Raw genomic sequence first — 15,064 nt, 5'->3', positions numbered from 1 at the left:
GTGTAAACCATGGTATGTAAGGATTAACAAGGAAAGAATCACATGTTGTTGTAAACCTCATGTTCAATTCCATTACCATTATGATGTATTTCAATCTATACATGGTACCATGCATAGTAAAGAAATGTTGTAGGAATGTGGTATAAAAATACCACCTGAAACTATAAAGGATTTCATATCAGGTTTGTTTTGTAAGCCACCTAATGATCAATACTTTCTTTTCAATGCATGTCTTTCTGGTACATGTGATATGTGCGGCAATCTTTTTTTGTTAGATGAATGTTTGCATGAAAATGTTTTGACTACTTTTGGACAACTATTAGTTGAGGTAAAAAGATTCAAAACTATTGAATATCCATTGAAGGATGAGAAGATTGGAAGAAGGTGTGATCTAGTTATAGATAAAGTTAGTTGTCATGCATTTATGGATGAGTTTAAGAGTTTGATCATACCAAAATATGTTAAACACACTCAATATGCTAGATGGCTTGATGGATAATTTCGCATATGTAAGAATACATTTCCAATTGGTACTATACTTTCAGTTGTTGACTTTGTAGAGAACTACACACTTGCACCATAAGATGAGGTACAATCACAATATTACAATTTAGTGCAAGTAACAATTTGTGTTCATATAGTTTATAGGCATGCACCTAATAGTACAGAGGAGGATCAAAAAATATTGAGAGAGTAACATTTTTATATGAGTGATAATAAATTTCCAATAGTGGCATGTTATGATGGTTAAGTTATTGAGTTGTTATCCTTGCCATCAAGGTTCAAATCTAATGGGGATGAGGTCCCCCCTTTGTGGCCTCACTAGTTCATAACTCCAGGTCAAAGCGTTTACCCCTCTTAAAAAAAAAAGAGTGATAATAAACTCCATTCATCTGAGTTTGTCCAATAAATTTTCAAGGTTTTTTATGATAATTTAAAAGAGAGACAAGTTCAAATGACACAACATTGGATATGGTCAGATAATTGTACAGGACAATTCAAGAAAGCTAGAATATTCTATTGGTTGAGTAGGACACATAGGCAAACTAACATCCAACATGTGTGGAGTTTTTTTGAGGCTAGACATGGTAAAGGAGAACATGATGGTGTTGGTGCATGCGTAAAGAGAACCCTTAGTAGAGAGGAATTAAAATTTGAGGAAAAAGTAAATTTAGAAATACACATGAGATTGTCGAATGGTGTAACAAATATTTATACACGGGATCAAGTCAGAACTCTACAATCAAACGTTTCTTCTACCTAGTTGAAGAGAAGAATATCCTTTCAAGATATGATTGTGATACAATTAGTGGGTCAGCCAAATGGCATTCATTTAGGAGTTCAAATTCTAACACTTGGACTATATGGACTAGGGAGCTTGCTTGTTTTTGTCAATTTTGTCTTGCAAGTGAATAAGAAGAATGTGAGAGTACAGAATGGGTTGAAGATTGGCAACAAAAATCATTAGCACCTACTAACACACATTTTCAAGATGATATAGTAAATGAAGGCCAGAATGTTACTTTTGTATCAGAAGACTATGATCATATTTCAGACCTCATAAAACCTAGTATGCACAATTTAATTAGATTTTGTTGTGATCTCATGCTTCAATTTATATAATTTGCATATGTACTCATGTGATTAAGGTTTTTTTGTACTTTATCTTATCTTGTAGGAAATGTTTATGCTATTATTGTGCCTAGTGATAATGATGAACAAACTGAGTATTGACTAGCTAGATGTGTGGAACCTAACAAAAAATTGATATGTCATCAAGTAGATGATAATGGTTTTGAGTATCCAATTGGGTCTGTCATTGTAGTTGGCACCTGGCTATGTAGATACCTAACAAGAAGAAATGGTTTACCAGCATTTGAAGACTACCAATCCAAAAAGAAGATTTTACACTATTCTCATTTGGTTGTGGCAACGAATATCAAATTAGAAAAATACAAAGGGAGACCCGCCAATAAGGTATTATGGACAATTTCAATGGATGAGCACAAGACAATCATAGATGCATTGCAAAAGAGAGAGGATGCAGATGGTACAATGGGATGACTACATTTAAATCAAACACATGTAAGTTTTTTCTTTATTGTGTTATTTTTATATATGTACTTATATAATTTAATTACATGTATGTTTGTGTTGTCAATACCAAATTAGAAAACATATATATATTCCTCTTATTCAAGTCTCAATTACAATTTATGCAAATTTAAATGTTAAAGTGGATCGAACATCAACATCTTATGCAATTCCACATAGTGAGTACATACAAATTACACATATATTTACATAGTTCAAATACCTCATATTAATTTATGCATTTATTAACATGTGTTTTTGTTTTACAATTTTATTTTACAGGACCTCATTTGAAGAGATGTGTTGAACCAATTTTATATTTTGAGTTCACTTCTATAAATTTATCATTGACATTGTCTTATATATATTGTGAAATATGTTGTACAAACAAATTTAACAATAGGAATTTATTTCTATTTGAAAGTTAAAGGTGTGCACTTGATATTATAAATTAATTCTCAATTTAAGTAATGACCTCCTATTTTTTTCCATTACTTTTACATTCAAGCATGTTGAAATTAATGTTTGTTTGAAGTTTCAAATTACTATTGATTGTAATATTAAACCCTTCACTTGTACATGATAATTTAAAGATCATTACTCATTGTATTGATTATATGCTATTGTTATGTTGATAATTGACATGTATGTTTAACCATGTTAACCATGTTAAGTGAGAGGGAGGGAAGGAGGAAGAGAGGGAGAGATAGGGAGGGAGGGATATGGGGAGGGTTATAAGTGCTTGTAATTTATTAGAAAGGGTTATAATGGGTTCTAGGTGGTCCTACAATACCTTTGGACCCATTATGACTCCTTAGGACACATTAGGACCCATTAGGACACCTTAGGACACATTAGCACCTCTTAGGACCCCTTAGAACACATTAACTTATAGTAGGACACACAAATGGGATGTTAATTATTCTAATGTATCATAAGGGGTCATAATGGATTGTAAGTGGCCCTAGGATCCATTGCAAAACCTTAGAATATATTAGGACCAATTAGGAAAATATATTTAATTACATAGGTAAATATATTTAAGAAAATGTAACAACTTGATAAGACATCAAGTTTCTTGTTTAGAAAAATAGGCATTCTAGCCAGAGTGACACTTGGGATGTAAGAAAACCTAAGTCAAAGTTACAAGGAACCATCTAGGTACATGAATTTCCTAGGTACATAATCATATTCATGCATACATAGCCTTGATGAGAAAATGTGTGAAAGGAAGGGTATCATCCATCATTTCATAAAAAAAAATCTTCAATCTTTACCTCAATTTTATAAATTTGAATTTTTAGGATGAAAACTATTTATAATAGTAGGTCAACTTTATTTGTATGAATCTCAATGCATAAATTTGATGTGATATTTATCCAATAATATTTTTGATATCAGTACTAGTGCTTTATAAATAGTTAAAATTATTGTTCATGTATCATATATACTTACAAAATGTGTCATATGTTCATGAATAAAATATGTCACAATAAAGAAAATGGTTTGAATACTTAAAACATGATTAAATAACATAATAATATATACTACATACACTAGCATGATAAGAAGTCATAAAAAAAAAATACAATGTCTAACATGTCATAACATGATCTATGAAGCCAAAAAATACATATAATTCAATTAACTATCCTAATACAAAGTGTATCAAAATAAACAATATGTGTCATAAAAACACAATCTAAAGGTGCCAACAAGACCTAATCTATCTAATTGAATGTCCTCTTTACTCCACGCAAAGAGGACTCAGATGGATCATCCTATGTAATATGAGTTGTCTCATCATATGGGACACCCTATGAGGTCACTAGTACATTTGACCCCAATTTTGACCAAAAATTTTGATCATCTAATAAATTGGGGTCAATTTGGTCAAAATGTGCAAGGCAACATATACTTTTTGTTAAATACAAGCCCGTGTTGGTCAAAATTTTGACCAACATGGGCTCACACTATGTCAAAATTGAAAAAAGCGTTGTTTGCCACCCTAATTTCATTGTTACGCAACCTGGAAGATAGCTCGTGCACTCAACCATTTTCTACACTGCATTTTGTGGCTAGGAGTACGTGCCAAAAGGGTTTTATAGCTTCAGCACCAGTAGGGTTTGACATCTTGGGTTCTTTGGTGCTTGATTGTAGCAGAGGAGAGCTCGTGAATGCTTCAAAGTTGACATTGAAAGAGATTTTAGAAAGAAGGTGGCGTGAAAGGATTAAATAACACCTGGAAATGTTGAAGAGTCTCCTTCCCAGCATTACAAAGGTGAGTTCAAGTTTTTTTTTATAGATTGACATTTGATTAATCACTCTCTATTGTTTTGAATCTGTTTGACCTCTCTATTTAGGTGAAAATGTTTGTTGAATTTTTAGCTATCCTAGTTACTACATAACTTTCTTTTGTCATATAATTTTTGTTTGAAAGCCCCTCATATTGCTTTTAAACTTGTATTTGCACCTTACATTTGTATACTTTTGAGCACATTAAGGCCTACTTTCATGTTAACTAGTTAAATTTTGCTTAGTATTCTTATGATTTGTTAAATCCATACCTTGGTTGTAGCATCAAGATGGTGCCACAACTCTTCATCATGTGTCTTCAAAAGTTTTGTCATTCGTACCATTGTAGAATGGATGCCTACAGTAGTATTGTCTAGTTTCTAGGAAAAATGGTCCAAAAAATTACTCAACAACTCTACAAAACAAGAAAAAGCATCTACTTCCTCATGCAATTTATTGACATCCATAACCTGAACTTTATATGTATTGCAACTTGTAGACCACTTTTCAAACTATCATGGTGGGTGAGGTAGGGAAGACTACAAGAGTGATGCTATTGATTAGGATTATGTTGTACTTAAATTTAAAAAAATTTATATGTATTCTAGATCTTTCGTCCTTAGTTTTAACCAATGACAGGGAAAAGTCATAAAAATGTTGTTGATAAATGATGGGAAAAAATCATCAATAAATGAAAGAAAATAGTCATATTAAATGCAGTCCAGCCATTGCTTCATTTCTTTATTAAAAGTTGACAAATACAATTGATTATTAACTTTTCACTTAATCCAACAAAGTACATCAACAAGAAGTTTGTTGACTTGTGTGTCTTTAACTGAAATTGTACAAAACAATAACTAGAATAGACTATCTATGTTTACATCACAATATACGTTAGATTTTTTTGTACAAAACTAGATATTGTAAATTCAACTTAACTCATAATACATGCAATATGCCTGAAATCCAAGGTCCAACTCAAATCTGATCCAGTATTTATTCTACAAGATTAACATCTATTGCTGGAACAATATTGAAACTACTACCATACATCAACCTACAAGTTAAGGTTGCCCATATCTTAACCTACTACACATGCTTTTAGAGCTGCTAAGTTCAACTACTCGGGTTTGTTATATTAGCAATACTAAAGCAAATCCAACTAACATTGAAATGAGTAAGACTCATATAGTCATCAATCTGATGTTGTTATGGTTTAAGACCAATTACAAAAGTCAAATAGCTACTGCTTAAATGAATTGACTGTTTCCAAACTAATTAAGTGCCTTTTGAACACTGACCCTCATGAGTTGGCAAGGTGATTTGGGGGTCTCAGTTGGGATCTCAAAACTTCTTAATGTCAAACTTCTAAACTCAAAAAAAAAATGAAAATGTCATCATTAACTCTACAATCAAGCAATGGGCATTAAATACTTCTGATCCACAAATAATAATAATTTGGCAAAGAGAAATTTGGCGATTCTTACCAATACATCAACAGTGATCACAATGAGGATGAATCGAATTAGGAAATGACTCTTCAATAACGAAAAGCAGAAAAATGACTTAGAATCAATTGAAAAATAAGACACGATAATCTAATCAACTACATAAGAACTTCATTCAAATCAGGTCAAGTGACTTACACAAAGATTTTGCATGGTTTTGTTCTGCTGTTGAGAATGTTGACAGGAAAAATGACCACAGGTTGCTAGATGAATATTATGACCCAACTAAAGAAGAAATATTTTTATAATGAAATGAACCAAGACTGTTCTTCTGCAACTATTGTTGCAATCCATAAATGCCTATTCATAAATAGGTAGCATTTATAAAATGTATAATCTATGTCTAAAATGGTGATTGATAAGATACAATCCATAAGTAGGAGATATTTTAACACAGCAAATCAAATTGTGATATTGCTATCAAGATTTAACTGTGTGATTTTTGAGTCAAACTCGTCAATACATATTTAATGAAATGAATGGAACCCATCTCTAATGAGAATGAATGGAACAATTAGCACTCATTGGATCTAGGTGATGCTCACAGAGGTGAAGCACCAAGACTTCTCAGTAGGTCACCCATCCCAGTACTACTCTAGCTCTAGCATGCTTAACTACATAGTTTCCTCCATGGCTAAACCCACTCTGCTTGCAACTCCATTTGCAAAACCTTCACCAAGTGTTGTGCCTTATGAACCATTCATTAGAAAGCCCCTTAAGCTCATCAATTGATAAGTAGGAGATATTTTTTCGCACCAAGTCACATTGTGATATTGCTATCAGTATTTAACTGTGTGATTTTTGAGTCAAACTCATTGACCCATATTTCATGAGTAGTGATTCACTGAACCCATCTCTCATGAGAATGATTGGAACACTTAGCACTAATTGGATCTAGGTGATGCTCACAAAGGTGGAACACTGGGATTTCATGGGAGGTCACCCATCCTAATACTACAGCTTGAGCACACTTAACTACAAAGTTTCCTGATAGCGATATCATAATTTTTTTTAAAAATTCTTAACCCTTATATTTTGTCACAATAGCTTGCTAGTTCATCTACACTTCTGAGGAATTGGATCACACACTCCTAGATTTTCTTAGTAAAGTGCAATTGGCTACACTGAAAAAAGGAAAAGGACTTAGTTTACGTGCATTCAAATCTATTGCTCCTTAAACAAAGTGGCTAAGAGGGGACACAAGGGACTCAGATAATAAGCCCATAACATATTGACTTGGATCTTCCACTTCCCACTTTGTTGGACTTGATATTGATGATGACTATGGGCAAATTTGTGGGCATTGGAGTGCTAGTGCCAATGTCAATGCTAGTGGAGCCCTATTTGTGGTTCTTCTAATTTACCACTACCTATATCATCTAATATAGATGGTGATGATATTTTGTAAGTCCCATATTATTATTTTTGAAATGATGACTCACTGTTGACAATTGACATTATTATTATTTAATTTTAATATATATTATAACATTTGAGTTTCACTACTATATCATTAGTATTTTGAACTGAAATACTACTACAAATATACATTTTTTTATTTTATATGTTTTTGTATTGATGAACTCAACACCATATTCTTTTTGATAAACTCCTCAAACTAAACCTATGAACCTAAACCCAAACCACTACAAAGGCCAGTAACTTAGATTTTAAGTAAACAATCTTTGAGAAATTATTTATTTATGTTATGGCCCCATCTTGAGCATTGTTTGCTCTTGTGGGTTTATGCATGCATTGTAGGAGTATCTTGCCTTTGTTTGACTTGTTGTAGAAAATTATCTCCTACTCATCAATTGATGAGCTTAAGTGGCTTTCTAATGAATGGTTCATAAGGCACAATATTTGGTAAATATTTTGCAAATGGGGTTGCACGCAAAGTGGGTTTAACTAGAGGAAACTTTGTAGTTAAGTGCGCTCGAGCTGCAGTAGTACTGGGATAGGTGACCTCCCAAGAAGTCCCAGTGCTTCACCTCTGTGAGCATCACCTAGATTCAATGAGTGTTAAGTGTTCCATTTATTCTCATGAGAGATGGGTTTGGTGAACCACTACTCATCAAATATGGGTCAATGAGTTTGACTCAAAACTCACACAGTTAAATCCTGATAGTGATATCACAATTTGACTTATTGTGGAAAAATATCTCCTACTTATCAATTGATGAGCTTAAGGGGCTTTCTAATGAATATTTCATAAGGCACAATAGTTGGTGAAGGTTTTGCAAATGGGGTCACAAGCAAAGTGGGTTTAACCATGGAGGAATCTCCATAGCTAAGTGCACTAGAGCTGGAGTAATACTAGGATGGGTGACCTCCTGGGAAGTCTTGGTGCTTCACCTCTGTGAGCATCAGCTAGATCCATTGAGTGCTAAGTGTTCCATTCATTCTCATGAGAGATGGGTTTAGTGAACCACTACTCGTGAAATATGGGTCAATGAGTTTGACTCAAAAACATAGTTAAATCCTGATATCAATATCACAATTTGACTTGTTGTGGAAAAATATCTCCTACTTATCAATTGATGAGCTTAAGGGGATTTCTAATGAATGGTTCATAAGTCACGACACTTGGTGAAGGTTTTGCAAATAGGGTTCCAAGCAGAGTGGGTTTAACCATAGAGTAAACTCGATAGTTCAAATCATTTATTAGGAATTGGAAAAGATATATTCTTAGAGTATATATTGTTGTGTCAATAGTTAGGACATTCAAACAAGCTATTGAGGGGACCCTAGTACTCTTAGAGGGAGCCTAGTTCATCAAAAAGGAGTGCTCTCAATTGGTCATTATTGTGGAAGAAGGGAATAGCGGTAAGGGACCTTTGCTAGTAGATTTTGTTGTATGCCCTAATTCCCATATGTTTGTTTCTATTAAACATGAGTAAATCAAACTATGTAATTGTGCTCTATTATTTTATGTTGATGATGTCTCCTCCTTTCCATCCCATAATTCTTAACTAATTGGTTGAATAGAATATGAGAAGGAAAATTTGGACTCTTTTTTTCATACACTAGGATGACACAAAATAGTTTATTTATTATCTTTTTTTGTGATGCCAAATCCCAAAAACTGATCACAAAGAGATGCTTCTAGAAAGTTGGCAACTATAATTTTAGGTCAATTCCTTGGTCAAAGGAGGCTACTAGTAAAGACAATATTTTGATTACTTCCCTAGATGGATTACAATTAATAATATCCCACCCTTCTTGTGGAACTTTAGCCTGCAATGCCTCACGCCTCTTGGAAAAGTTTTGAAGCTTGATAGATCTAAAATGATGATTCCTAACACTGATACCTAGGTCTTGATAGCTCTAAATAATAATTCACCTATGCCACAAAATATCTAGTTTGACCTTGATGAGTCCACAATTTGATGCCCTATCAATTCCCTAGGAGGCCCTCATGCATGTTTTTTGTGCACGAGGGAGGATCACGAATGCTGAAATTGACCTATGATTAAAAATGATTTTGGCCCTTCCCCTTGCGTGAATCCTAAAGAGCCAATTATTTTTAACCCTTTTGTTAAGCCTAGAATTTTTGTGGACAAGATCAAGAATCATTTTCATATACTCGCACCCCCAAGGACTATCTGGAATCTAATCAAAACATCAAAAAACCTTTGGACTAGTTCAAAGGTGCTTTTGATAAAATGACACCTCCTCTTAAGATTGGAGACCTCACCCCAAGATATTTGATTACTTACCTAACATTCAAAGTATTGGTTTTGGTCTCCCTAGAAATAAGGAAAAACCTAGGCATGGAAGGATAAATGCCCAACAAATTGTGATAGAGAAAATAAAAAACAAAGAGGAGGCCATTAAATAAAACCCTACATGAGGAGAAAGCACTCTATTTTGGACTCTAGGTGAGACACCCCTATTAACTCTAACCTTGATTCTACCTCTCTCTCACCCTCCTTAGTAGAGAAGGTGGAGATCGTGCTACCCTATGATATAGAGAAAGTGGAGGGAGGGAAGAATTTTAGTCTAGATCAGCCTAATGGACTAAAAGTTATCTATGATACTTAACAAGATAACAAACTCTCAAGCTTTGAAGTCACTTTTATTCTAGCTCCTCCACCCTTGCCTCTCTACCTAACATTTTAGAATATCTACCTAAGAGGGGCCCCACACTAACTCCCTCTTTTGTAATGAAGATGATTGAGGAAGAGGCAATGATTGTAGTAAATGAGGAGAGAGGTGTCTGTGGATAGAAGGACAATGTCTCTAATGTGCAGATGGAAGGATCTGGGGTGAGGTAGAAGGTTTTGTTTTTGCTGCATAGAGTAGTCCTCATAAGAGGAGATCTAGGGGATCTAGCAAGCCTAAGGATTACATTGAAAATGAAGATCCAATTATTAAAAAAAAGAGGGGCATTCCCCCTAGTGAGAATCCCCCAAAACAAAGATCGAACCCTATGAGGTTTACCTACCTAACTTCTTGAAGATCAGTCAAGCTTTGTTAGATGTTAGATAAAGGGTTAATCAATGAGCTACATGAAATGTATTTCATGGAATGTAAGTGGTATTGACTCCCATGAAAATAATTATATAGTTAAAACACTATTGAGATCCACAAAAGAGGTTGATTTTCTTATGATTCAAGAGGTGAAGATAGTTGGCTTCTATCTAGACCTTGCCCTAAAACAAGTTTAGGTTGGTTGGAATGTTAAAGGAAAAAATATCTTTTTTTACATGTAGGCCCCATGTTGTTCAAAATTTTGACCAACCATTAAAAATGAGAAACATTTCTTATAACTTCTATGCTTTTGGCACATGCGAATTCATTTGAAGATGCACTGATTGCGAGCATTTGATTGGAATTCTCTTTCCATGTTTCATTCTTTCTAATTTAGAGTAGTAGATATGAATTGGTAGCTTGTGTTTGATTCTGGGGTTTCTGCTCTTTCAATGAATTAGGGCTAAAAAAAAATTTAGCTAGAGGCAGGGGTTACTTCTCCTCATAGGACGCAATTAATGACAAGATTAACTGGGTCATTGAATAGTGCAAAGCAATTCTAGCATGGTGGGGTGGATAGAGGGGTGAAGAAGTATATGCAACATTTCATACAACATTCACACATTGGGATGATATCGCAGCTTTTAGCAGGAGGGGTGGTTGGTGTTGTAAGAAAAACCTATACTGCTCCATTAGCTCGGCTCACCATTCTCTTTCAGGTTTGTAAATAAATGTCATTATAATTGTTTAGTTTTACTATGGTAAAATGCAAAGATTAATTGTTTATAGGACCCCAATTTGGCAAATTGAGGTTTCAAGGGGATTTCTTTCCATTTAGTTTGTATATTATTCATATTTTATTCTTTTTTGTTTTGTGGCACAACCAAACGATTATTTTTATTAACGTAAAAATTTAAGATATTACTAATCTGATAGGTAGAAGTCTAAAGGGGAAATGTTTATGTCTTGACTTAAAAAAATTTTATAGTCCTGGATTTTGCCGTCATGATCATGCTCGAGAATAAATTCTAGCTTGGCAATCCATGTGTACTCTAAATAGCATTTAAAAGGTCCAATGTTTTTGATATGTTCAACTAATTTAGAATTAATATCCTTTTTTCACCTTGAGGACTCTGTCATCTCTTTTAGTGGTTAACCTTATGATGAATATATTCATTAATAACATTTTTCTTTTGGTTGATAAGTCATATTCATATGCATAACATTATTACTTATTAGGTTTCATTCTCACTAATTCTTAATAGCGTAACCCACTAGCTAGTGTGTTCAAACTGAGACGTGTGTGAGACATGTGCTAATAACTCACATTGTAGGCCAATGCCTAGCTGAAAACTTTGTTTACTTATTTTTGAAGAATCCATATCTAACAACTCCTTGTTATTTCAAATTTATTTCTTGGTCATTGATAGCCACAATGTAAGATTTGTCTATTCATTTATGTTAAACTTCAGCATATGGTATGTAGATTCTGCAATCTAGGGCTTGACATAAATAGTCTAACTTAACCTTTGATTAGACATGCAATCAACAAAAAAGTTGAATTAGAAGGAAATAGTTGATTGAAAACCAAATCAGAGTAAAGCTTTCTTTTAGAATATTCTAGTTTTTTGAATTTTGGTTCTGCATTTCTAATGCAAACGAGAGATGCATTGGATTATAAGTAGTCTAGAAACATTATAAAGCATTAAAGTTCTGATATTTTTATGTGTTTTGTGAAAATTACTTTTAGTAATGTAGTTTTGGTATGTTGGGGCTTGTTTATCTGATTCTTTATAGAAGTATAAATTTATGTACAATTGTATAAATCAAAATAAATTTCCCATCATTGTGGTAATCTACTCTTGAATTTTATATGAGGTTTTAAATAAGATTGATTGATGATGTTAGGGTATTTGCTGAAGAAAAGTGCAAAAACAAATGGTTGGAGTCGGTAGTGGTTTGTTTTGAATGAGAAATCTGGAAAGGTTTATTGCATTTGATGTGTACAATAGAATTGTAATTTGTTCAATTGAAGTTATACATCTTAATGAATTGGATTTGATGTTCTTGTAGCTTGGTTACACCAGAAAACCAGAAGAAAGGCATTTTAGAGGAGTCATTAATTTGGAGGTATAAGTTGCTGATGAATCTTTTATTGTTACTTTGTTTGATAGTCAAAAATTTTGTTTCAAATTTCTCCATTTCTGAATGTACTACCAATTTGGAGTCCAAAACTATACTACCTTCAAATGGGGACCAGTTAAGGGAAACTACACCATGTTTGAATGGGGAATCAATAAAGGGAAACTGATTTTGTCTTCACAAGAGTTTAAAATTATGCATGGCTTACTCTAGCAGCAGGGTAAAGTGCATGAACTATTTAACTTTCATAGTTATTGTATGAGATCAAATATTTATCTAGGAGACCGTGGCCTATAAATGACCATATCTTGGAAAATGTTTAAAGGTTTTTAACATTCATATATTTTAGATTATGAAATGAAGTATAACACACAAAATGGCCATATAAAATAGTAATGTACAAGGATATGTGATCATTTCTCTCTAATATTCAGCAACATGTAGTCAAGCGTCCCCCATGAATGCAAAGATCATTTCCAATGGGGTTCCATTATTATAGTTTTAAACTACCTTTGTTGCATAGTCTTACTTTTAACTTTAGAGCGAAAGAAACTCAGAGAACTAAGAATAGTTGGAATTGGTATTTTAGGCCTGAATGAAGAAAATTGCTAGTCAATGACATTTTAGTGCATATATATAAAAAAATATGGCCTAATTCCAATGATGTCACATGATTTTTTTGATAGGTTTTCTTATTTTGATAGCTTTTAAATTAAATATCTGAGTCATTAGATGTGTAATTTTTTACATGATTATTTTTTCTGCTTTATAAAATTTAATCTTCCATTGTTAAAATAAACAGGAAAACATGGATGCAACTTTGGAAGTGGCAAAAACATTCAATGAGAAGATCTCAAAATATTTTCAAGTCACGTTGGAGTCTTGTGCATATGCTGGCATGGGCAATGTTCTCAAGGTGCTTGTTGATCAGCTTGAACTTGGAAAGATAAAATATTGTATGCAGTATACCCATATTTCTCGCATTTAGGTTTAAGTTTTAATTATCTTGTAAACTATTTTTCTCCCATCAGGTACAAAGTCTTTTAGGACTGCGCAGAACACCTTGAGAAGGGTGAAAGTCATCAGGCACCAACTGTAATTGGAATTACATTAGTTGAAATGGTTGAAGAACTATAACTTGAAATGCCCATTCATTATTTGGAGCATCTCCTGCAGTATGGAGAGCAGAATATTAGAAGAGCAGTCTCATTGGCTCTAGGCCTATTGTCAATATCAAATCCAAAAGTAATGTTCATTGTTTTGTCCTTCTATTTTCTTAAATGCTCAATTCTTAGCCCCTTAATTTTCTTGATTATTTATATGATAGAAGTTTATTGTTGAAATCTTACATGTAAACATCTATATTAGGTCAATGTGATGGATACTTTGAGTAGGCTTAGTCATGATACCAATTCAGAAGTTGTTATGGTGAGTGGTATTTGTTATAATATTTCTTTGTAATCTTTCCAATTTCCACCAGAAAGGTTTTTCTTATGAATTTGCTTAAAATTTGACAATCTAAATAACAATGTGTATTTATAGGCTGGAAGAGTGGCTCTAGGATTAATTGGTGCTAGAACAAATAATGCCCAAATAGCTAGCATGCTACGAAATCTATCGAGCTATTATTACAAAGATCCCAGCCTTCTATTCTGTGTATGCTATATTGCCAATTATTAATGTTGATGCTGCAATTTTATTTTCTAGGTTTAACAATGTCTAACAAATCTTAATTCAAGAAATCTGACATAAATAGATATATTGCAGGTCCGCATTGCTCAAGGTTTGGTTCATTTAGGAAAAGGGTTGTTAACACTAAGTCCATATCATTCAGACCACTTTTTGTTGTCATAGTAAGTACCTACATATTGCATTCCTGAAGCAACATTTTAAAATTGCAAACTTTTGAACCCATCTACTTGTATTCAATTTGCTTCACTCTTTGCACTTGTTTTATACTGATTTGGATATGTTGGGACTTTAGTAGCTTGTTATCTATATAATTGGCCTACCAGGTTCTTTGCACTCTTTTTCTATTTATTTGTTTCATGTCTTGCTAATCAAAAACCTAAATTGATTTGCAGCTCTGTAGTAGCTGGTATTATAACTTTGCTTCATGCGTGTTTGGACATGAAGTCGATTATCTTGAGAAAATATCATTATGTTCTTCATTTCCTTGTATTGTCCATGCAGGTTTGTATCATGTATTGGATGCATGTTTTTTATAATTTTAACTTGACATATAAACAAATTCTTAAAATAGAATTGTCTTATATTTGCATTGACACAATATTGGCAATGAAATCATTGATTAATGTATAAAATTCTCTAAGTTAGATGATTTTTTTGTAATGAAATCATAAGCATATTGGCTATATTCTTTACACCAGTGCTAAAGTGTTGTAGTCTATGTGATAAGACCTAGTGAAATCCATGAATAACACTAACAATAATAGCTGGCTTGCATTCTCCTTCTCACCCCATTTAGGGGGTAGGGATCCTCTTTCAAGTATAACTCATCATAGCTATGGACAAGGTGGAGGGGGGCCATT

The sequence above is a fragment of the Cupressus sempervirens genome, chromosome 7, assembly GCF_028749045.1.
Source record: "Cupressus sempervirens isolate cs-2001-9-10 chromosome 7, ASM2874904v1, whole genome shotgun sequence".
In the NCBI taxonomy this organism is placed as follows: Eukaryota; Viridiplantae; Streptophyta; class Pinopsida; order Cupressales; family Cupressaceae; genus Cupressus; species Cupressus sempervirens.
The sequence above is the reverse complement of the archived record's forward strand: the minus strand, read 5'-3'. Positions refer to the sequence as shown.